Raw genomic sequence first — 26,735 nt, forward strand, 5'->3', positions numbered from 1 at the left:
TAAAGATTAGCCAGGATATTTTTCCTCTTTCTTCCATAGAAATACAAAGTCATTTTTATGCCTGGTTAATATACTAGACTGCAATGTTGTAAGTCCACTTACTCAGAGCTATTTCAAAATACCAATTTTAGCAGCACAGGGCTATCCTGGAAGGCTAGAATGAATGGATTGGTCTGTGGAAGACTGATTTTACATGTATAAGACAAAAACTATTTGAGTCAAAACAAAGAGCCAATTGTCTGAGTCAATATCATACAAAATACTCAGTTCAAAAACAGAACATGTAATAAGAATGGACTAGATGACCAGACAATTTTAAAATATTATAAAACAGAAGCTGATGCTTAAAATAGTAGTAAGAAGTTAGACAGCAATTTTGACATTACAAATGTAGGAGAAATTAGTCTTTTAGCTATCTAACATACATTTTTTTTGGAAATTTCATCCCCACTGTTGTTGGGGAAATTGACCTTTTCACCAACCCATTTTGGCCCCAGGATGTGGTTCAAATTCAAGTTTCCATCTTATCACCTTATCTCTACTGCTGCTATTGAATTGGTTTGCTGTGGAACTCCAATCCAACTGATTTTACTTAAGGATTTTCTAGAATAATTCTAAAGAAATAATAATTGTAATGGATATTTGTTGAGTACTTTATTATGTTCCAAGTACTGTTCTAAGAATTTTGTAGATTTTAAATCATTTAAGTTCCTCAATAATCCTAACAGAAGTAACACTATTAGCCACATTTTACAAATGAGAAAACTGAGGCAGAGAGAACTCATATAACTTGCTGAGTTAAGTATAGTATTCAAATCAAGATTAAAACCCTGGCAGTGTAACACCAGAGCATGGTACCTGTATATTATCCCACCTTCGGGGCATAAACATTGGAAAGAACACAGATGGTTACAGGAAAGTTCCATGGAGAATATTAACAATGGTTACTTTTAATTTGCCTAGAGAGTGGCATTCATTACCAAAGATTCAAAAGTAATGCTCATTATGATAAAGTCCTTATAATTACAGATATATTCATAATTGTGAAGTTTAATTTTCAAATATTTAATAGATACAAATTGCACTCCTTTCTTGAAGCCATTACCATATACATATCATATGAACTTTTCATTAGAAACTTATCCATAAAAAAGCACCATTTCATTTTACTGGAATTATGATAGAAATTAGCTTCTCCCAGCTGATTAGAAAACATATATCTCAATGTTAGGAAAGTAGCATAGGAATCTTTACTGTTTAATGGCAGATCTATCCCTGATTCCAGCCTTTACTAGATTCTAGGATTTGAGGAATGAGAATCCTCACTTGTATTCAAGGTTCTCCAGGATAGAAACAAAATCTAAGTTCTAAAGTGCTACTTTGAGTGTGGCCAGAGGACTATACTTGTTCTGTCAGTCTCCTGGGCTATCAGTCCTATCCCTTTCCTAGCTCCTACCTTCACCCTAAACGATAAATCAATAGGCCGATATAAAAATGTTTCAGCAGCTACAGAGAGCGCTATATTTGCTGGTACCAGACTTTGTGCTCCTTGTACACTCCCTGGACACAAATAATAAAGCTCTCACTTTGATGTGTGGGGTTAAGAGAGAATACTCTGTAAGTATATACAACACATCAGGGTCTATAAAATAAAGTTGCTTCTTTCCTTGAAATTGATCCTAAAACTCATAGTACAAAATAGTCTGAGGGTCCTGAATAGCCCAGATTTGTTGCTTCTTTTAATCCTTTTACTCCATAAGGCTTCTTTCTCTGTGTGTCTCATTTACCCCTTTCACTGAGGTCAAACTTTTCAGCCCTTGGGTAAGCTCCAAAGTACAGACTAAGTCAAACAACGATAGGATTGATTTTCCACCCCCATGATTACTCTCTCCATGGAAGAAACCAGAGACTGCTATCCATTGTTATACTTGAAAGGAATTAAAAACATAAAATAATTTCAAGAGACTTTTTTGGTCTTGTTTGTTATCTAAATGTTCAATTTCATTATGGTTGTAATATGCAGAATTATTTACCCAAGCCACCCCCTACAAAGTACCACTGATTCTAGAAATGTAGCATCAAAGCCTCAGCATCTTTTACCAGTATCTTAGCTTTCAATTTGTCAACAGAAATACCATTCCATGCTAGCATTTGTTTTTCCTGAGCTGTCTTTACATTCCTCTTCTAAACTTCATTGTAAAACTTCTACTTTCTGTTGACCCTCCTTTACGACTAGTCCCAACTTTCAATTTCATTTTTCTAATTAGTTGCATAGGATAATTCATTTAGGTATTGTTTATATTTTTAATCTTTTGTATATTATGATGTTTTGACTTTTCTGGTTGGGGAGAGACTGCCCTTCCTGGGACTAGCCAGTTCTTAGAGAGAGTAAAGGGCTCAGTCTGGAACATGCCTTTGATAAACCAACTAACCAATACAGAGCCCTGCCTCCTTTAACTGGCTGGTACACCCAGGAAGCAATATTCCTCTCTCTGCCTTAATCATCCCAGAGCCAGGTTCCAGGCAACTAAGACCTACCCTTTAGAGCTTCGAGCTTGCTGAAATTATTCATACTAGCCAGCCCTAAACTGTTTCCTCTGGCCTGTCTCATCTTTCCTGTGGAAACCCAAATAAACACTGTGGCCTTAGTTCCCCCTCAATCCTGCCCCTTCTGCCTCTTGACCACCCTGCTGGCTTTCTTATGTGGCCATGACTCCAGTCTCTAGGACCTGTGAGTATCATAAACTTTGTTTTCTTCCTGAGCTTCTCCTTTATCTTCTCTTGTGGCCATAATTGACTGATCATCACATAAAAGAAACAGAACAACTTCTACTGGAACCAAGGATCTCTTAATTGACAAAAATTTTACCTAAAAATAAAGACTTTGCCTTAAGTGAACTTGACGCTGCAGAGGGATTATTGTAGTTACAACACATGATGAGAAGTACTTCAATATAACATGGTATTCAGAGCATGGAAATATGAAAGACTGCTTGTGTTGGTGGAAAGATGACTAGTTCCAAATGTTAAGAGACTGGAGAAGGGGTACAGGTAGGTTTATGGAATAAGAGACAATAAACATATACAGAGTAAAGGGGTCATTCAAAGCTTTTTTTTTTCCATGCTAAGAAAATAGACTTTTATATAATGATCCTCAATCTCCTCTCCCTGCTCTGATACACATGGGAGATATTTACCTGAAAGAAAAAAAAAAAACCTGGAAATATCTAATACAGTTACCACCATGCTAGCTAAATGTAACCTCTTTCCCTAGCTCTCAAAAAAATTAGAATGAATATTGCTTAAGCAAAACAATATTAAAGAATTATTCTAGCATCTTCTTTATTATATAAAGCATGTAAATCATTCAAAAAATTTCAGCTTTGTTAGTTGTAACAAAAAATATGAGACACATTTCTCAACTGAGCCTGTGTCTTGACAGAAAGTTTGAGAACCACTGGAGAGGAACATGGTTTGGGTGTAGGGAGAACACTGAAGGTAGAATACCAGCTAGAACATGAGTGAAATTGTCCAACTGTGATTTTACAAGTGACAATAGGAGCAGAGAAAGACTAAATATATCTGGGGACCAAATTGTTGTTCAGGTTGAAGGAGAAGAATAAAATCTTAGTGGTTAAAACATTTAGGCTACTCTTTGGATGATGAAATCATCATTATAAGAAAAACAGAGTAAATATGAGGAGCATATTTAGTGGTGAAAGGAAATGATGGACAAAGAAAGATAAATCAATCACGTGGGAATGCGTTTTGCTGCAAATTGCACACTTCCCACTAATAGTAACTTAAGTAAATAGGGTTTTTTTGTTTGTTTTTTGCTTTCATAAATGAAGTTCAGATATCAGTAGGTGTTGGAGTTTATCCTGCTACTCAGGGACATCTTCAGAAATGCAGGCTTTTTCATTAGGGTTGAAAACAGTCGCTAGCATACTATGTACTGAAACATGAATTAGGAGCATTAAATAAATACAAGTGTCCAAATCCACATACAATCTCCAAAAGTTTGGTAATAAAGGGAAAGGAGGAGAAATTCAGAATTAACATAAAAGAGATGAAAATTAGTAAAAACAGACAAACAAAAAGACCTTCCTGCTAGTATTGGGGAGTTTCTAGAACAACTGTAGATTGAGGGGAAAGGAGAGTGAAGAAAATAGCGGACAATAGAAAAGAGAATAATTTATGTCTCAGAAGAATGGTGAGAATTTGTGTCGAGAGAAGACGTAGGTTCTGGGTTTCTGAGAAAACTGTTGTTTTTTTTTTCTTTTTTGTAATTTCTGTGTTCCTTAAATTCTCTCCAATGATCATGTATCACAAATAGGACAGAAGGAAAATAATTATTGTGTTCAGCTCACGTCGAACTTGGAATCAAGTAGAGATTGCACATGTACGGAGCCCAGTGCACTGCTTGGTGTGCATTCACATCATTCCTTTCCCCCTTTTCACTGAGATAAAAGGGAATAATATAGGGATGGAAACTGATTCAGATACATTTAGAAATAGAAGGAAACTTAAAGGAATTCACTAGCTACAGTCTTTCTCTCTCTTAGAATACTGCTAGACTTAAAAAATAACAAAGTAATACTCTCTTTGATCTCCTTGAAGAAGGGAATCCTCGGTACCTGCAGAGTAGCTATTAAAGGAATGATGATGATTCGGGTCTTGTGAAAGTACAACTCAGTGCACAAACTGAGGTGTTAAAAGCCCTGGATTCATGGATGAAACCCTGACATTTTCATTAGAGCTGTCCAGCCCCCAGGTTTAAAAGCCCAGATCCAAAGATTTGAGAAAAAATACCAAAGGCAGAGATTATGTTTTTTGGGGTTTTTTTTTTTACCCTGAAACTAAAAATAATCAAAATAACACTAACACGTTTCCTGTTTATTGATATCAGTTTCCCTAGGAGTCAGAGAAATACCACCTTTGGATGTCTCAGAGGGAATAAATAACTTCCATTTTCTAACTCTAGGCTTATTAAATTCTAAAAGCAAACGACACAAAAGATTGTAGGCTATAAAGAATGTTACCACACATGTAGTTCAAAATCCAGCCCAACCTCTTCAAAATGCCTCAGTAACCTTCCATTGTATTTTACACTTTGGACTCCAATTACCTCTTCACAGGTGCATACGATGTGTCCATTTACTAGAGAGTTATGGTATTTTACATTACCCACATAATGCTCTCCTTTCAGTGTGCTACAGGATTGCTAGCTGAAAATAGCTTTCTTTATAGAAAAAAAGAGATAAATTTTCTTTCATTTTTCCACCTTGCAGTTATCTATTAAATAGACTGAGGAAGAAGATCCCAGCTTCGTCTTAGCCATTTGCTATATCAGAACTGTAGAGTAACAGCCTTCTGTTGCTGGAGTGAGAACAATCATTATAACAAAAATCCAAATATGATCCCATTGCTCCTCCAGAAAAGATATCCTTCACTTCCCGGACTGAACTATCCCATGCTACTCACTTACCTTATGTCTTTCTATATTTAACAATAAAAGGACCTCCATCTTCTTAAGTAGAACTAAATTAAGCATCTTCCTAAGACGTTTGAGACTTTCAACATAACCCATATATGTGTGACAAAATGAGCATGGAGACCTCATCGGTAGCATCTGTCTCAGCACTATTCAAAACCAATTAGGACATCCAGCAGCAGCAATGTGTTCTACCTGAAAAGATTTCTTGAAAGACATAGAACTTAAGAACCACCTCTAATAGAGACCTCCATGCAACTTCTCTAACTGTAAATATAACTAACAAATATTGGCCTAGATATATGTAGAGAGAGAGAGAGAGAGAGAGAAAATAAGTGAGCACGCCAACATACTTCTCTCTTCATGTCTCTCTTCATGTAGCTACCTTGAGAAGAGTAGAAGTAGCTACCTCTTTAAATAACACAATTAAGCTCTTTCACAGGCACAAGGTGGATCTCATGAGAACTAAGTGCTAACGGAATCAAAATAATTGTAGAAAAAAGTGTGAACATGGTTCTCAGGACACACCTGTCATTTATGGCAGCCCTAAATCTTTTGAATATCCTTGCCTCACTCTGGTGGCTTTCCAATATCATGTATCTAGCCTTCCCTTGGTAGAAGCACCAAATGCTCATTCCCAGGCTTCCTTGACATGAGGTATAGACATTCGACCAGGTTTTATTAAGCAGACTCATCTGCAGGAAACGTAAAATGTAAAAGTGAACAATTTGTGACTGAGGAGTTCTGGCAAGCACAGCCTCGTGAAACTGTTGGGTTTGCTGCACCAGCTATAGGAAAGGGTTAGCTTCCAGTTCCTGACTTTATAGACTCAACTAACTAGTGGAAAAAACAGTGGAATTTTTTTTCTTTTTTCTTTTCTTTATTGGGGTAAAATTGCTTTACAATGTTGTGTTACTTTCTCTATTGTACAATGAAGTGAATCAGCTATATGTATACCTATATCCCCTCCCTCTTGGACCTCCTCTGCCCCATCCCACCCATCTAGGTCATCACAGAGCACTGAGGTGAGCTCCCTGTGCTATACAGCAGGTTCCCACTAGCTATCTATTTTACACATGGTAGTGTATTTTTGTCAAACCTAATCTCCCAATTCGTCCCTCCCTCTCCTTCCCACTGTGTCCACATGTCGGTTCTCTATGTCTATGTCTCTATTCCTGCCCTACAAATAGGATTATCTGTACCATTTTTCTAGATTCCACATATATGCATTAATATACAACATTTGTTTTTCCCTTTCTGGCTTACTTCACTCTGTATGACAGACCCTAGGTCCATCCACATCTCTACAAATGACCCAATTTCGTTCCTTTTTATGGCTGAGTAATATTCCATTGTATATATGTACCACATCTTCTTTATCCATTCATCTGTCATTGGACATTTAGGTTGTTTCCATGTCCTGGCTATTATAAATAGTGCTGCAGTGAACACTGGGGTACATGTGTCCTTTTGAATTATAGTTTTCTCAGGGTATATGCCTAGTAGTGGGATTGCTGGGTCATATGGTAGTTCAATTTTTAGTTTTTTAAGGAACCTCCATACTGTTCTCCATAGTGGCTGTAACAATTTACATTCCCACCAACAGTGCAAAAGGGTTCCCTTTTCTCCACACCCTCTCTGGCATTTATTGTTTGTATATTTTTTGATGATGGCCATTCTGACTTGTGTGAGATGATACCTCATTGTAGTTTTCATTTGCATTTCTCTAATAATTAGTGATGTTGAGCATCTTTTCATGTTCCTCTTGGCCATCTGTATGTGTTCTTTGGTGAAATGTATATTTAGATGTTCCACCCATTTTTTAATTGGGTTGTTTGTTTTTTGATATTGAGCTCCATGACCTGTTTTTATATTTTGGAGATTAATCCTTTGTCTGATGATTCATTTGCAAATATTTTCTCTCATTCTGAGGGTTGTCTTTTCGTCTTGTTTATGGTTTCCTTTGCTGTGAAAAAGCTTTGAAGTTTCATTAGGTCCCATTTGTTTATTTTTGTTTTTATTTTCATTACTATAGGAGGTGGGTCAAAAAAGATCTTGCTGTGGTTTATGTCAAAGAGCGGTTTTCCTATGTTTTCCTCTAAGAGTTTTATAGTGTTCGGTCTTACATTAAGGTCTTTAATCCATTTTGAGTTTATTTTTGTGTATGGTGTTAGGGAGTGTTCTAATTTCATTCTTTTACATGTAGCTGTCCAGTTTTCCCAGCACCACTTATTGAAGAGGCTGTCGTTTCTCCATTGTATGTTCTTGCCTCCTCTGTCATAAATTAGGTGACCATATGTGTGTGGGTTTATCTCTGGGCTTTCTATACTGTACCATCTATCTATATTTCTGTATTTGTGCCAGTACCATACTGTCTTGATTACTGTAGCTTTGTAGTATAGTTTGAAGTCAGGGAGCCTGATTCCTCCAGTTCCATTCTTCTTTCTCAAGATTGCTTTGGCTATTCAGGGTCTTTTGTGTTCCCATACAAATTGTAAAATTTTTTGTTCGAATTCTGTGAAGAATGCCACTGGTAGTTTGATAAGGATTACACTGAATCTGTAGACGGCTTTTGGTAGTATAGTCATTTTCACAATATTGATTCTTCTAATCCAAGAACATGGTATATTTCTCCATCTGTTTATGTCATCTTTGATTTCTTTCCTCAGTGTTTTGTAGTTTTCTGAGCACAAGTCTTTTGCCTCTTTACTTAGGTTTATTCTTAGGTGTTTTTCTTTTTGTTGCAATGGTAAATAGGATTGTTTCCTTAATTTCTCTTTCTGATATTTTGTTGGTGGTGTATAGGAATGCCAGAGATTTGTATTCCTTTTATTTCTTTTTCTTCTCTAATTGCCACGGCTAGGGCTTCCAAAAATATGTTGGATAAGTGTGGCTAGAGTGGACATCCTTGTCTTCTTCCTGATCTTAGTGGGAATGCTTTCAGTTTTTCACCATTGAGTATGATGTTTGCTGTGGGTTTGTCATATATGGCCTTTATTATATTGAGGTAGGTTCCCTCTACACCCGTTTTCTGGAGAAATTTTTATCATAAATGGGTTTTGAATTTTGTCAAAAGCTTTTTCTGCATCTATTGAGATGATCATATGGTTTTTATTCCTTAATTTGTTAATATGGTGTATCACATTGATTGATTTGCATATATTGAAGAATCCTTGCATTCCTGGGATAAACTCCACTTGATCATGGTGTATGATCCTTTTAATGTGTTGTTGCATCCTGTTTGCTAACATTTTGTTCAGCAGTTTTGCATCTATGTTCATTAGTGATATTGGGCTGTACTTTTCTTTTTGTGTGTGTGATATCTTTGTCTGGTTTTGCTATCAGGGTGATGGTGACCTCGTAGAATGAGTTTGGGAGTGTTCCTCCTCTGCTATATTTTGGAAGAGTTTGAGAAGGATAGGTGTTAGCTCTTCCCTAAATGTTTGATAGAATTCGCCTGTGAACCCATCTGGTCCTAGACTTTTGTTTGTTGGAAGATTTTTAATTACAGTTTCAATTTCATTACTTGTGAGAGGTCTGTTTATATTTTCTAATCACTGAAAGAGTTTTGTGGTGGGATAGGCATTTCTTCTGCTTTAAGCTATATAGCCTTTAAGGCATTTCTCATGCTTTAAGCTGTATAGCCTTTAAGCTTGGTACCTGGCTCTCATAGGCATTCTGTAAAATGTCAAAATTTTTCTAATAAATCCACTTAATACTTTATCTAGAATAAATTATATTGTCTGAAACAAAGCCCTGACTGATAAATTGTTTGGTTTAGAAAAGGTTACTGTGTATCTAGGTTTCCTGGATGAAAAGCCGAGACTAAACTTTAGACGTATGTGGTTAATGCAAGTAGCTCTACCTACAGAGGTCATTTACTATTTCAGAACCTATGGGTTTGACAAGCAATTTTGCCTTTGTCAGTCATATTTTGATGTCCATTTGATTTCCCAACTGTGAGGAGGCATTTCCTCATCATAAAATAGTATATTAACATAAATATGTTTTAAAATTATGATGTGATTTTGCATAGGTCAGCCCAGTTTTCCCAGAGGTGTATTACCTGTAGGTAAATTGACTATTATTTTATGTTCAAAGATTACTATATTCATTTCTCTAATGATTTTACCATCCCTCTAAAATTCCTGTATCCTGAGTCTATATGAGTAGTTCCTGAGGACTTAATTTCTAACACCACACTACCACCCAAGGAGATTGTGTCACAAGTGATAATCCTCTCAGTAGCCCTAAATGCTTAAAAGTAAAAAAAAATATCAGGGGAAACACAAGACATGCCCAAATTACCTACTGTACTGTTATACTGCTTCTTCTAATACACTATGATTTGCTATTTATTATGTTTAATGTCTGCTATGTAAGTGCTATGAGGACAAGAGTCTTCACTTTGTTTAGTGATATAACCCAAGCCCCTAGAACAGTGTTGGTACAGCTTTGAATTAATACTTATTCATTGAAACAGTTTGGCTAATTTTAGCCTCCAAATAAGTGGAGAGCTACTCTCTCCATGCCTTACTTCCAGGTCATAATACTCCATTTGATAAGTCTTATTCATCACTGATCCTTCATATATATTCCATGGACAATGCTGAGTTTTCTCCTTTTCTTACCAAATAAACTTTGACTTCCTAAAGTGTTAAAATGGTAGTTGATATGAACCATCATTTTTAATATTTATTTTCTTTTTTTTCTTGTATTCCAAAAAAATTAGAATTCAATTTAACATGGGAAAAACACAATAAAAAGGAAATAACTATACATAATCTATAAGAATTTTTGGATATTTTATCCTTTTAATGGAAGTATAAATTGGGATTTTTTTTCTGCCTGGTATAGTTATTTTTTCTGTCTAGTTTGGTGTACTGTAAATATTGCTTGGTTTATTTTGCAGCCTGTCAAGGCAAACTGTGGCAGAGACAAGAGAACTAGAACTGATTTTAAGCACAGAATTCTTCTGACTTCTGGTAAAATGTTACTTTAAAAAATCTGAACACCATAAACTTAAAAAAAAAAAAGCTAGTGTCCCATATCATGCACTTTTATATGCATTAGCTTATTAAGTTCTTACAACAGCCCACTGGAATGGGTATGATAAATCGAACTTTTAGAGATACACATGGTACTCTACCCTTTACTTGCTTTTTAACATATTGCTCTACAACATACGATTCTAATATCAATATGCTATTTTATTTACTCCAAATTTGAAGCAATTTTATCATATAAGACAGGCTGGATTTGTGATCATAAAGCAAGTCCATAGGGCAGTTCATAATATGGCAGCTGGCTTCATCTGGGCAAGCAAACTAAAGCAAACTAAAAAGGCCAGAGAGAGAGAGAATCCTAGCAAGACAAGTCTCAGAGTTTTGTAACCTAATCTTGTAAGGGATGTTCTATCACTTTTACAATATTCTATAGTACATTAGAAGCAACTCATGAGGCCCAGCCTCAAGAGGAGAAGATTACACAGTGTGAATACCAAGAGGTGGTAGTTACTGGGAGCTATTTTAGGAGAGACTTGGACACACTGGGTCCTGAAGAGACTTGTGAAGTAGTACTCCAGATGCGGGTTTCTATCTTCACAGTCCTGCCTCAACGTTCTTCCTCTCAAGGGGAAATTTAAGAAGTGATCACAAACCTGATGCTTCCCATCACAGGTCCTATTTTGTCTTCATGACATGACACCAATACGACCTTACTGTTCATATTTACTCTGGTTCTGGTTGCTACATGTCTTCCTGATTTATGGTTATTGTCAGTAGATAGACTTATTTTGTCCTCCACTCTCTAGCTGCCTCAGGCCATTTCTTCTCATCTTCCATAGTCCCATAATTACAAAAGCAAGTCACAACAAAGTACATGCTCTACCATTCACTGAGCGTTTTTTTGTATGCCATGTGCTTAGGAGATATTATCCAACTTAATACCTACAACCACTGATGGAGTAGGGATCATTCTCACTTTATAGATAAGAAAACCGGGACTCATAAAAGTTAGGTATACATCAATATCACACAACTAGTGAGTGAAAAACTTGGACTCAGCCACAGATCTGTCGAAATGCAGAACTCAGGCCCATAACCTCTGCTTTCTTCCCAGTAAATCTCACCCTTCATATAATTTTCTTATGCTGTTGTTACATCTTATATACTAGCAAATAGGATTCACTTCTGTTGCATTAAAAACAATTTCATTTTAATAATAGTGACTTCTGCTTATAATTATTAACTTTAATGGTAATAACAACTGCACCGAGTTTAGAGTAATGCTCTATTTCTGACCCTTTGTGTTATATTAGGTGTTACAAAAATCATCACTTATAAACAAGGGGGAAAATGACACAGAAGGGTAAATAATTTGTCCATTTTCACACAGTTATGGAGTAAACAGCTGTGCCACACTTTAATTCATTTCCTCTTTTCACTGATACATGCTGTCTCTTGATCATGTTTTCATCTTGCCTGTGAAATGTCAGTGTGATTAAATGACATATGATAACTCTGGCAACTTCAGCTTGCCACCTTCCAATCCATCTTTCGTTCATTACCTCTTTAATTTGCTAAGCAATCACATATTTGCACCTACAATGTGGCAACATAATTCATGCCAAATTCTCTCCTTAGGGCTGATGTGACCTCAGTGCCTAACACAGCCTCCATCTGTTCCATTTCACCCAACTCTTCTCTAGTCCGAAACTTCCTTCCTCAGCTACTACTGGCTGACCTCAGTCCCCTGGAACAACCCACTCAGCACAAGTGATGCCTTTCAGTTGCCCACAAAGTCGGGGTTTGAAATACATTTCCATTACTGTCCTTCCCCTACACTCTACCACAGCATCACCAACTCCCTGCTCGTCTGACACCCTCTTCTTATCTCTAAACTGTGAATGTCCTGGGGAGAGGGCAAAACCTCTCCATTCTAGCTAGCTCTCTGGGGGCCCAGTTCCCAGTCATTAAAAACCTCAGCTTCATCTACTGAATCTGTTAGGTATAAGACACTGTGGGAGTCTTAAGAGAACACCTCACACTGAATCATTTGCTCCCCAGGCAGCCAAAGAACCAGGACAAAGCTACATATTGTCACGGCATTTATTGAGCCCGATTCTGTCCTTGGTTTGCAGGCGAGTATCATTTATGGTCAAGAATACCCCAAAGTTGCCATTTATCTTACCCTTTCTCTAAGAACTCTCATTGCTTCTGCTTGAGTTTTGTGGAACTGGTAAACTCTAAAAATTATTCTCTATCCCCTCTTTTCATCCCTGTGTCCACTATCTATCTATTATTCACTAATTGAAACTATACCCAGCACAATCAGCGCATCGAAGGTACACAGTTGATACCAAATGCTTTATCCTTCAGCTATCTATGCAAGCCTGAAATTCTAATTTATTGACTTCTTATTTCTCTGGTCTCCAAACATATAGCTTCATATTGTAATAACATTGACTGTACCTGTTCAGGTTAAAGCTTGTGTGGGTGCAGTTTTGTTTTTTATTTTTAAAGAACAGCTATTTTTAAAAAAGCTGCATCCCAGCATTGCTACTCCCTAGGACCATAAGCAGAGGATATAAACTCTCTTTATGTTATATGGTTCAATTTACCACTGTAAAAGAGACTATAATGTAGTAATTATCATTTTCATCTGGCAAATCAAACTACAAAGTCTTTCTCGGGGGGCAGCATTGTATAATTTGGGAGTAGGAGATGTTTGGCTCTCTTACAAGGGATAAGTTGTTCACATCACTAGCTACTTTAAATTTTACCAAGTTTACCAACTGGATTTGCTTCATTTTCTCTTGATTAATTGTCTTCTCATTGAGACTGCGACACTAATGTGGATCAATGCAGTCTCCTAGGCAGAAGGGCACATAAGCTAAAATTGCCTGGGCTTCCATTTCTGGAATGAAATCTCCTGCTCCCTGCTGGGGACCATGGGCAAGTTTAATATCTTCTCTGAGCCTCAGTTTGCTCACCAAAAAAAGGGGATAACAGTACTTTCTCCACATTGTTGTTGTGATGATTAAATGAACTAAATTAAATAAAGTGCCTAGTACAATCCCTACCACAAGCAAGTGCCCCAAATATATGACAGCTCTTACTAAGGAAAAAGAGAGGACCAGTGAAAATCTTATATTCCCTTAAAATCTCTAGCTGGGGTAGATTATGTCCTCTGAGGAAATACTGACAGCATCCCAGCCTGTTCTGGCCTGTGTATCCCTTATAAGAAAAGGCAAAGCGAGGCCTGTGTCCCTGCAGGCTTGCATTTTGAAGCAAGGAGCTGATCACTGGGAGCTGCCAGTAGGTACCCACTCCGAGGTTTCATCAGGGAAAGGAACAACCTCCCCAGTAGGTTCTAATCTTATCAAATCATTCTAACAGATAGTTTGTTATCACTGCCTTTCTTCCAGCAGAACAGCAGGAAAATGTACCATTTTAAACAACACTAGGAGCAGGCTTGCCAAACCTCTTGACCAAGCCCAGACACATATGATTCTATATCTTGTAAAGTGTGCTGGGTGGGCTTCATGAACTCATTTTCACTGGAGGCCTATAGATTCCCTTGACATCCAGAGGCAATCATTACCCACTGAGATCCCATCTGAAAACAGCTCAAGAAACAGGAGCTATAGGTCACCAGGGACTTTTTGAACTGAAATGAGAGACAGCAGGATAGAATGAAAAGCTCTGGGCCATGGCCCATCTTAACCACTAATCACCTGCATGACCTTAACCAGTCACAAGGCCTCTGACCTTCCAATCACTTTAGCTGTAACATGAGAGGACTGGACTAGATCAGCATTTTTCACAGTGTGTTTCATGGAATATCAGTCCAAAGAGATGGGCCATAAAAAGAAGGTTCTGTGATTAAGTTAGTTTGGGAAATGCTGCATATCAAGTAAGTTTGGAAAAAGCTGTTTGGGAAATCTACTGTGTTTATTAGGGCACAGTCTTTTAAGCTGTTTAAGCTTGTTTAAGCCAGCATTGTTCTAACCTGTTTGACCACTGCTTCCTTTTGTTTTTTTCTCCTATGTACTGTTGTCAAGGTTCTTCATACCTGGTACCCATAGACCAGTCTGTGATAGACACAGTCATCTCTAGAGTACAATCCAATCATGACTCCAAGTCAGTCTCTGCTTTATGAGATTTCTGATTTAAACTAATCTCCAGGCAAAAGGACAGGCCACTGAGGCAGGCACAGTCGATGCTCTGGCATTCATTCTACCTGCTTGAAAGCTGTTTATGGGGAACAGTTCAGTCTTTCTGGTTGAAGGACTTTTTTCAATGATAGGAGCAGACCCACATGCACAGAGCAAGCCAGAAGTGGCAGAGTTAATGCCCCCGGAATCAGCTCAGGACAAATTACAGAAAGAGATTTAGTGGATAAATGCTCCAGCTTCATTATCCTCAGGTGATATAACTGTGCTCTGCACTGACTCCCAGAATTCCCCAGTAGGATTAACTTGAGGTGTCCTCAGTAGTAACTTTGTGAGTGAAGAAAGATGTCATCTTATGTTGTTTCACTTAGCCCCCGCTGGGATCCTGGGATCACCTCCCAAGTGAACTACTGTATTAGAATCCTTGTCACAGTGCCTGCTACTGGGAAAACTCAAGGTAAGACAACCACCCTCCATGCCCAGTAACGACCCCAGATTGTAGCACTCCACTGACAAAAGTATGCAAAATAAGCCTTGAGTAGACTGAAATTGTAAACTAAGTTCAAAAGTCACATTCTGTAAGCAACCAATACCATCGACATTACACCAAATAGAAGTTAGTAAAGAGAAAAGATCCCAGGCAGATTTTTAAACATCCTGTTAGGTTGATGGGCCCCAAAAGAGAACGCAACAGGTTCCATGGGACTGCAGTGCACTTATCTGACATTGCTGCTTCTCATAAGTGTATACAGATATTGGAAGGAGGGTTGTTGTAATGAATTACAAGGGAAGCTATAGTTATATAGGACATTCTAATCAGAGCTGAAATTAAAAAGACTAGGAGGCAGTAAAATAAAAATGAGAAAGGCAACTGTCCCATTTATTTTCCAAATATAGTTAACCTCACTGAAGAAAATATTTAAAATTAATCATATCCCATTGATGTTAAAAATAATATCAAGAAGAATTGTTCTTATATACAAGTAATTATCATAAGTAATTATGCATTAGTAATTCTTTATAAGAGAGGAAGATAGAAAGGGCATAACAGTTTCCTGGGTCATTAAGATTACTTGGCATGAAGGTAACAATATTGGAAACACAATATCACGGAATGGGAAGGGTCTAACCAAACCTTCTACACTAGGATCTAACCTTTCCAAAGCCCCTTCAGAGAACATCTGTAGCGATTTTCACCATTTCACTAAGACAGCCCATTTCATTGCTGAGTGGCTGCTTCTTATACTGAGCTATAATCTGCCTCTCTTTCTACCTATTGGTTCTTATTTTACCCTATAGTCAGAGATGCAATTAGTCTTCTCTTATTTGACAGCTCTCCTTTTCATAGGAAAAAAATCATTTTTCTATTTTAATCATCTGCTGCAAATTATAATTACAGTTCTAGGAAGTTCAGTTCTATTTTTATAATGAAAATACTATTCCTCCTTTCTCCTGAATGAGAAGTAATATTTAATGGATGTTGACTATTGTAACCCATGACTGCTGATACTATCATTCTAAAATTATCATAGTGACTTGCACCTAATTTTAAAGAATTCTGATCAGTGACAAAGATATCCGACAACTTCACGTAGTCATAGAGTCTCGAGCCTAACTGTGCTATGGAGGTTTAACTTATCCCTAATTACCTAACTTGATGTTTTCAAACTTGGGATTTTGAATAGGAATTGGGAATTAGCACTAAGAGCTTCATAGATATTGAATCTGCAGAGTATTAACCAGGCATTTTAAACAGATGAGCTGATGCTTCACAAGTTCGATACTTAATTATGAACTTGATCCTCTAAGCTCTGTCATATTTGGAAATTCTGGAATCAAATGCCTGCTTGACAGTGTGGTGCCTCTATGTTAGATTATACCCTGGATTATTGCCAGCAGGGTAATGGAAAGACCACAGAACTGGCAGGTAATTTATAGGAGGAGTCAATGTTTCTGATTGATAAATTTGAGTCAATGTTATATGATGAGAAAAAAACAGAATTTAAAGATAGACTTTGAGTTATAATATCAACCTTCAAAATGTATGTGATCTTGAGGGAAAAAAAGTGTGAGCGTCAGTTTCCAGATCTGTAAAATAAAAAAATGATTAACATTTTTTGCCCTTATTATTGCAAAGTGATTTTTAATGCTTAAATCCAATGCTTCCATAAAAAATTCTGTTATGAAGTACGATGCAAATACATACCATTGATATTTTTCAGTTTAAGCCTTTGTTATCATATACTTCTATATAATTTGTCTTTCCTTAAAGAAGAAGAAAGAAAAGTAACCTGATCCTAGACAAGAACGCTTCGTATATCTGAAAATCATTAGTTTTATATTTTGTATTCTCAATGTTTGTATTCCTTTTTCATCTTTCCTGACCAATGTCATTACCAATCTCTATTCACACTGGCACCCTAGCATGGTGTGACCGGACTTGGAGGTCAGATGCATTATGACACCTTAAGGGCAAAACTCCAGGTGAATTAGAGAGAGGGTTTCCTATTGGGTTCATACCCTCTGAGAGTGCTTAGAGGAGAAATTAAAAAGTGAAGACCTCTACACTCCTTGTTGAACAATTAAATTTGGTAACTTATAAAATAATATTGACTTCTCTATCTGCTCATGTTTTATGTGGCAGTAAAACACCGAAGAAGTCACCTTGCTCTAACATCTTCAAGTGACTCTATTTGTACTGAGCCCAATAAACTAAGCATGTGCTTAGGGAGCCAGCAGATTAGTCACCAAAAGTTGTTTTGAAATATATAGTATTTGCTATTTTAAGGTGGGCATAGTAAAGGCTAGGATCTTGAACGTTTTTCCTTGGTAGGTCTGGGGAGCTATTTTTTAAAAAGTCCTCTCTATGAACGTAAAAGTTTAAGAATCCCTGCTTTTGACACTGTTTGTTTTGTTTCACTTTATAGCCAAGTCTGCTTCTCCCTGTGATTCAGATGCTTTACAACCAACTCTTCAGTGCTTCTCTTTACTAGTTAGAAGAGCAAGTTTTTGCAGAGTTGAGATAGGCCACATTTCTTCTGCCTTTTTAAACTCTATTAAATGAGAATAAAGGATAGCAAAGGAAAAAACATGTTATAACAACGGTGTAGAGAATGAGGAAAGAGCTATTAGTGATTTCAACATGTTCTTGGATAATAAAGGTCAAAAGGGAGGAAGATAACTGCTAAAGGAGGTAGAGGAAAATGAAGCCTAGACAACATCAAGAGGAAGATTCACTCAGTGAGAGAGACGGCCAGACTGCTAAGCCCATGGAGGTCACTGACACTCATAAGTGTAGGGTACTATGGTAGGCTGGAGTGAGAATTGATACTGAAGACAGGGCTGTTATTGATTCAAACACAGTTAAATTGTTCAGTCCTCCAGAAAAATTTCTCACAGATGTTTTCTCCCAAGGCAAAAACAACAGCCGCCGCAACAAAAAGCAAAAAAACAAAAAACCCTCTAAGAAATGTAAATCATTCCCAGAGAGGAAAGACAGACCATAATCTAGCATTGTAGGCTTCCACCCAATCATGAGTAGCTTTTTGCCTATACACTCTGAGGCAAACCCACCAATGTACAAACCCTGAAAATATATACGGATCCTCCAGTCAGCTTCTTTTTTGTCTCCTTTCTAAATACAAACAGATAAGTAAGTATCCCATGATATGTGATGAAAGCCAACACATTAAAAAAGATTTAAGACGAATAAATAAAAAAACTGACGCCATAAAATGGAGATACGTCAAGGAATATAGAGAACTTAAGCATTAAACTATTCAGTGCAGAGCAGAGTAAGCCAGGAAGACATTTTATCTATATATTAAGGTCATGCTGCCATTAATAAATAAACAACAAGAAAACAAGAACTGTTTCTGAGAAAGTAAAGACAATTTCTAGAATAACAAATGCATCAGAACTGAAAATTAAGTCAAGATAATTAGCTAAAAAGTATGGGGGAGGAGATGTAAATAAAGGCATAGAGAAGCATTCTAAGAGTTACAACTTGTAGTTGGGATTCCAGATAAGGAGTGCAGAGAAATGGAAAGGAGAATTATATCACAGAAATAATGAAAGAGAGCATTCTTCTCCAGATTAGAAGATTATATACCAAGTATCAAATAATTAATAAATATACTTACATGCATGATTATTGTAAAATTTGAGGATACCCAAGAGGTGACTCTCTTACCCTTGGAGGTAGAGAAGGTTAAAGGTTGGGAGGTAATTTCTTAAAAAGAGAAAATTAAAATGGAGAAGTAATACTGCATGCTAGGAAACAATGGGACTATTTTTTCAAAGTACCAAGGGAAAAAATTTCTCAACCTAGAACTTTTAAGCCAGTCAAATCATGACTCAGCTGTAACGTTATGAGATTCAAGAGTCAATGGATTCAATGCGAAAGATGAGGGAGGGAAGGCCCAGGAGGAAAGTTGTGCAGCAGGGCTAGAGAGAAACAAAGTCAGACTGAAGGAGGAAGCTTGATGGTCTTGGGGCAGAGGCCCCAGAATAAAGAGACAGGGAAGACATACAAAATAACAGATATAATAGAGTGCTTGAGGGAAACAACTGAAGATAAAGGAAAAAATAAAAGGCACATAGAAAATACAGAGAAAAAACAAGTCATACAAAAAAAAAAAGACAGAGAAAAAGGTCATGGCACATGACTTATCGCTAAAGTGAACCACAATTACATAATAATAGTATTCTAATCATTGTCTATTGATTTAATTAAACAGGGATATAATTTTACTGGAACACAGAGGAGGGGATATAAGAGCTTGTGTAAAAAGCAAAAACTATCTATCATGGTAAGAAGCCAAGAGATCTTGTCTAAAAACATTAAAATAAATACTGTAAAAGACACATTATTTAGAGGTAAGAAGGGACTACCTATAGTAAATGCTACAGGAATTTAAATGATTACATTTGGAGAGGAAGTCTGGAAAATGACAGAAGCTTAGAGAAGGAAACTTGCTTTTCATTAAAAAACCTTCAGTAATCTTTGATTTATTTTAACCATGGGCATTTTATCACAGTTTGAAAAGTACATTTTGAAAATATTAGGTGTGTATGACAACTCTGAAAGAGTGGAGGTGGCAAAGGCTTCCAGAAGCGACTGCAGGCAGTGGAGAGAGGAATAGCTTTTTGGCATTAATACATGATAGATTTTAAACATCATTTAGATGTTATTTCTAAAAAAAAAAAATTTAGATATATTTACTTCAGTTATGTGATACATAAATTTGTTTGTTTCTCCATGAAATTTGTCTTACTTTCTCTTTGAACTTAATATTTAGAAATAATTTTAGATTTACAGAAAAGTTACAAAAATAGTGCAGAGTTCCAAAACACACTCCACTCAGCTTCTCTTATTGTTAACATATTATGTAACCATAGTATAATCATCAAAACAAGGATATTAACACTGATTCACTAAATCTAATCTACAAATCTTATTTGAATATCACCAATTCTTCCTCTTTTTCTGTTTCAGGATCCACCCAATTTCCCACATTCTGTTTAGCTGTCATAGCTCCTTGGTCTTCGCTATTCTCTGGCAGTTTCTCAATCTTCCTTTGTATTTTATGACCCTAATGCTATTGAAGAGCCAGCTACTCTGCAGAATGCCCCTCAAATTGGTTTTGTCAGATGTATTCTCACAACTAGATTAAGGTTATGCCTTTTGGGCAAGAGTACTACAAAGGTGCCCTTGGTACTTTATCATATTGGGAGGAATATTATGCCATGTGTTTCCTTACTTGGTTAGAATGGTGTCTACCAGATTTTTCCACAATAAAATTATGAATTTTCCTTGTGTAATTAATACTTTATAGGGAAAGGTCCTCAGCCTTTCTAATCTAACATTTTATCTAAGTTATTAAATGTTCAATATATGCAAAATGCTAGTTATTTAACTGTTATTATTTGAAGCTTTAAAACTTTTTTCTTAAAATTTATTCATTTCTTCATTCACTGAGTATCTTTTTAATTATTTAGGACACTCTCCATAAAGTCCCATGTTCAGGCTGGTGGTTATTTATGCTGTTGACTGTGGTCTTGCCCTGGCTAATATAAATTTGACTTCGCCCTGCATAATATCTGTAGATAGGAATTATTATCCTAAACAGGTCTTTTGGCCTCGCCTATGATATGGGGATATAGTTGAGTTGCTCCCTTCTTAGTAGTGACTGTTATGGAGTGGGGTTGCTGCCCTCTGAATGAGCTCTACATTATGAAATCTATGCACAATGGAGCAGATCAGAGATATGCAAACTCTCTTGGACAGAATATTCTCAGATCAGCCTTCCTTGACTGTAAATTGAATGCATTAACAAGCTTAAAGAAAGAATGTGTCAATCAGAAAGGGATGAGTCAGTCTATGGAAGCACACAAGAGTCACTTTGCAAGCATTAGCAACATCTACCTAAGTAGGGTCCAGAGGAGGGTTTTGGTTTCCTTCAGAACAGCTGCATCCAGGCCTGTTATAATCAAAACTCCAGGCACTAGAACTAGCACCTCTTGTTTTGAGCCCCGCAGACAAATCACGAGTTCAGGAATCCAACAAAGCAAAGTCATAAAAAAAAAATTTGTTTTCAAAGAATATAATATTTGAAATTTCAGTGAAACTATGGAAGTATTCATTATGGGGAAAGTCAAAAATTAGTTAGACTTTTCACATTTTTGTAGCTTATATTGTTTATTTTTTGAATAACATAAGGGAAGTGGGGAGGCACACTAAAATGCTTATGGCCTCAAAAGGTCTTAATCTTGCCCTGTTCTGATCCCATACTCACCAAGCAATCTTGGTGTTATAATTTAGCTTCCCATGTAGGAGTTGTTATATGGTTTCCTGGAATAGAAGGTTGACATTAGCACTCCAGTCCATGTAACAGCTATTTTTCTCATTGTAAATCAGTAAATAGGCATTCTGGTTTTATGCCTTGGTCTGTGAGCTTGTTCAATTTGAGTCTGCCTCTGAGATATGAGGTACTCTCAGTGAATGACAATATCAGGCCTCTAGTTCTGTCAATCTAAAACCCAGAGTCTGGTCAATGTAACCAAATGCAAACAAAAGGAAGCCTTTTGCAAAGTGTCATCTAGTTCCTCCTGGAGACAACTTTTTAATTAAATTTTTATTTTTTAAACATCCATCCATTTTTGAGGATTAACTCTTTAAAATCAAAGCTCTTTATCAAGAAAGCACCATATGTTCATGTTCAGTGAAATAAAAGAAATATTAATGCTCAGCAAGAAAAACAATGTGGATTCCAAGTCTATACCTGCAGGGGTGGAAAAAGTCTTAACTAACATCTTAGGAGCAAGCTTAATTAGGAAAATAGACTTAGTAATAAACAACATAATGACTGAAGTTAAGATGCAAAGAGAATCATTCCCTGAAAACCAGTATGTAGTGGTTTTATTGGACTTGATAATCTCTTGTTCTAAAGAGTTTAAAATCTAGAGAAACAAGACAATCACACAAGAAACCTCTTAGGGCAGACATATGTTCAAATCTCTGATGAAATATAGGCTGGGGGAGCTACTTTCATGTAAAAGACATCTCTTGAGAAGAACACAGATGTAAAGTCAAGGTTTTTAAAGGAGAGTTCAATCAAGAAGAGTGACACAGGAGACTCAGAAAATGATACTGGGCTGTTCAGCAACAGTGAGATGTGGAAATAATCAACTGAAATTTAGTATGTGTGAAAGCAAGAGATGGCAAACCTGACAGTAATTTACAGGTGGATAATGAATGGTCTTAAAGTCGTGTTTGTCATCTTGATGTTTCATTGCAGAGATAGGATGGAGAGCGGGACAATAATTTTCTAGATAATGGATGCCTGATGTACCCTAAGTCCCCTTTCTTTTCCCCCCAAAGACAGTAGTTTCTGTGAAGTGTAGGAACAGAGACAAGGAGGTTCTGAAGGCAGAGAGGTAGACTAACGTGTGATGGGTTTTTTTTTTTTAGTAGTGAATATTAGTTTATTTTATCTGATGCCCAAAGACCCCTTTTTCTTTTCTTTTTTTTTTTTAAAGTGAAATGTATTTGAGAAAGCAAGTGTCCCTGCTAATCAATCTGCAAACTCATATTGAGAACCTATTATATAGGCAGTTAGTCAAGACTGTAGAAGAAAAAGGAGAAATTAATAAAGTGAAAGTTGGCCCTTTACTTGTTTATAATGTGGTTGGAGAGACAAGATTTACACATCTAAAAATGTTAACTAGAAATCTAAGGCAGAATGTCAAAAACCCTCAGCAAGTGATTTCGTCTCTCTGGGCTTTATTTTCTTGATCTGTGAACTTAGAGGCTTATTTAAAACTCCTAGGATTCTAGTATCAAAGGAGTGTCTCAGGTAATTAGGGGATCAGAGAAGAAAGGAAAGTGTGGGCTGGGACAGTTAGAGAAAGCTTGAGGGGTAGAGCCCATAAGAACAGGTAGAGGGAAATTGGAGAAAATCAGGACAGAATAGCATTCAAGAGAAAACAGGAAAATAATATGTTCTTCTTCTAAAGGAAAAATGCAATAGCTTGTTAGATATCCTATATCTAACTTGACTCAAGTTTTCTCTTGAACACCCTTCTAAAAATAAACATATGTCTGCCACCTATTTTTCAAAATCAGACAGGTCTTTGGCATCACTCTCTGCAATTTCTGTAGCCTCCTGCCCACGATTCCCCTGACTTCCTCTGCTCCTGCCATTCTACAGTGCTCACTCTGCCTTGATCTCCAGATGTTTTCTCTTGCATTCATTAGCTCTTGCTCTGTGCTTCAAATGTCTCCCTACTTCACCTCGTTTGTCTGGCAAACACCTTGCAAATGATCCTCAAGGGCCCAGCAGAGCACACCTCTTCTGCTATGAGGTCTTTTCCTTCCTGCCCCACCCCCTTTTGAAAATTGATGACTTCTTCCTTTGGTCACCACTTTTGGTGCTCATACTGCATACTGGATTATGCTGCATCCCAATTACTTGCTTATACAGCAGCTTCCCTGTGAATTCTCTTATGTTAGGTGTGATCCATGTCTCATTTGGCATTGTCTCCTCAGTACCTAGCAAAGTATGTAGCATAAAATAGATGCTCACTGATGTAAATATTGGAAAGTGAAAAAGTTGGGCAAGTTAAGTGAACTCTGGAGGTGATTGTTACTCATCTCTTTCTTTCTTGCCTTAAAAATGTAGACTCCATGACTCATGTAGAGAATAGATTAGAGACAAAATATCACTCTTCTTGCCATACTTAACTGTTTCAGTACTATGAGTGTTTGCCTTCAAACAAAGGTTTCAATAATAGATTGCTAACTAGGCATAAATGAAAGAAAAATGAGAGCTCCACAAGAAAGAAATTTTATGAATCATTGCCATTTTAAATTTCTACCCCACTATTTTGTCCTGAGGGCTCTCACTCACTAATGACTTGGGGGAAAAAAAAAAAAAAACCTGAAAAAAGAAAGTTATCAGATCTACCAGTTGTGCTTACCACTAAAGCAATTGTCTCTTTCCCCCTGCAAATAGTAAATAAAGGCCAAGTCAGATTATAATTTATCTAACACTTGTTCCTTTAAGAATAAGCAAAATAGATGCCAAGTAGAGCGGAAAGTATTGCTTTTCCCCTTCTCTAATGGCCTGATGACTGCCTAAGAGGAACTAACGAGCTTTTTGGAATCCACAGCATTCTCACTGCCCAGGACATGTCAGGCTTGATGCTGTTCCTGCCATTTGAAGATAATGACCCATCATCCTCTGTCAGAAATAAGAACTTACTTAATGAATAGTAAAGCTAGAAATCATAAGCAAGAAAAGTGCTTAGTAGCATTTTACACCATTAAAACACATCCAACTTGATTCCTTTTTGTTCTTTTATTATATTCTCGCTATTTCTCTAGGGCTCTTTCCAGGTGCATAATTCAGTAAAAGTTTCTTCTTTTGATGACTTCCATCATGTTCTTCCTCATTTTAAGTTCTTTTAAATTCAACTTCCCCAATCCTTGTAAAGTCCATCATAACACACATATATGCATAGTAGAATGTTCTAAGCATTGGACTAAGGAACATTTTAATGTCCTAAGTTTTAATGTCCTAAGTTTTCTATCCAATGACCTTAAAAATACTTTGAAAATAGTATTTTAAAATTGTTCTACACAGAAATTCCATCAAACTAAAAAAAGTGGTATTGCTCCAATATTCAAATATTACCATTCCCTATCTAATTCGTAACTATTCTCAGATTTCATTTAAAGAGCACTGACACATTTTACCAGGGCCTACTCACTTCAGTTTTGAAAACATAATCTAGAGAGAAAAAAAAAAGAAAAAGAAAAAGTAGGTATATAAGGAAACAAAGAGAAAGAAGTAGGTACGTAACAACTTAAATGTTTTGAATTGCTAAATTTCAGTACTTTTTTTTTTTTTTTTTTTTTCAGTACGCGGGCCTCTCACTGTTGTGGCCTCTCCCATTGCGGAGCACAGGCTCCGGATGCGCAGGCTCAGCGGCCATTGCTCACGGGCCCAGCCGCTCCGTGGCATATGGGATCTTCCTGGATCGGGGCACGAACCCGTGTCCCCTGCATCGGCAGGCGGACTCTAAACCACTGCGCCACCAGGGAAGCCCTTCAGTACTATTTTATATATAAAATATATATTTATAGTTTATAGTTTTTTTTGCATAATCTAAAAAGGCCCGTTGGGAACATTTATAAACCTCTAGATGAGCAGTGTACTGGAGTGCTTCTGGAATACCAACAGAACTGAAATATAATCTCGATTCAGTACTTCCTTGGAAGGCTCTCTAGGGCTTGGTTTATTCATCCAAGGTAAAGTGCAAACTTTCAAGTCAGGCGGTCAAGGATTAACTCACAGCCCTTACGTGGACTGACTCCTTTCTATACTTCAAGTTCATGCTCTATACAATGGAGATTATAACGGTACCTGTGTCATAAAGTTGGTGTGAAATGAGATAACACATTTAAAGCACTTAGAACAGGACTTGGCACATGACGAGCATATCATAAGCATTTGTTATCATTGTCTGTATAATGATGATATTACTTCTTATCCCATGCAATTTTTATGTGGCATAAATTAAATTACAACTATTTTCATGGTGCTTTGCAGTTTTCAGAGAATTTTTCACATGTCCACCAGGGATGTATTTAATATGTTCATATCCCTCACAAATAAAAATAAAATACTGTGTTAATGTATGCATTAAAATAAGCCATAGGTGTCTCAGCCTTTTTAAAGAATCACCTATAAGGGCTTCCCTGGTGGCGCAGTGGTTGAGAGTCCGCCTGCCGATTCAGGGGACTCGGGTTCGTGCCCTGGTCCGGGAAGATCCCACATGCCGCGGAGCGGCTGGGCCCGTGAGCCATGGCCGCTGAGCCTGCGCGTCCAGAGCCTGTGCTCCGCAATAGGAGAGGCCACAACAGTGAGAGGCCTGCGTACTGCAAAAAAAACAAAACAAAAACAAAAACAAAAAAACCCAAAAAAACAAATAGAATCACCTATAAAAATCTATGCTCTGTAAAATGAAAATAAATGATATTGTTTAAAATATATTACAAAATAATATTCATGATAATACTTAACACTTATTGAGTAGTATCTATGTGCTAGAGACTATGACAAGTGCTCTATTCACATTGCCTCATCTTAAGCATCATACAGACTCTGAGGTATTAAAAAGCTGTGTGAATGGCTTAAGATTAAAAGCTATGTGAATGGTTTAAGATTAGCAGTTTAAAAGCTATGTGAATGGCTCAAGATTATGTAGTTAGTTGTAGACAAGGCTTTGAACCCAGACATTCTGACTCTATTTCTTATATTAATAACTGATTTACTTTTCAGAGGCCATAGGGTGCCTTTAAACCAAATCAGATAAATAATTAAAACTATGTGTGGTAGGATGATAATTACTTATCTGAGTCAATCATTGTTACCTCTTGTTTCTGTAATCTTTGATTTTCTGGCTAACTTTAAGATGATATTCTTTTTTTGAAAAATTTTATTGGAGTATAGTTGACTTACAGTGTTGTGTTGGTTTCAGGTGTACAGCATAGTAATTCAG

The sequence above is a fragment of the Pseudorca crassidens genome, chromosome 14, assembly GCF_039906515.1.
Source record: "Pseudorca crassidens isolate mPseCra1 chromosome 14, mPseCra1.hap1, whole genome shotgun sequence".
NCBI classification, from domain to species: Eukaryota; Metazoa; Chordata; class Mammalia; order Artiodactyla; family Delphinidae; genus Pseudorca; species Pseudorca crassidens.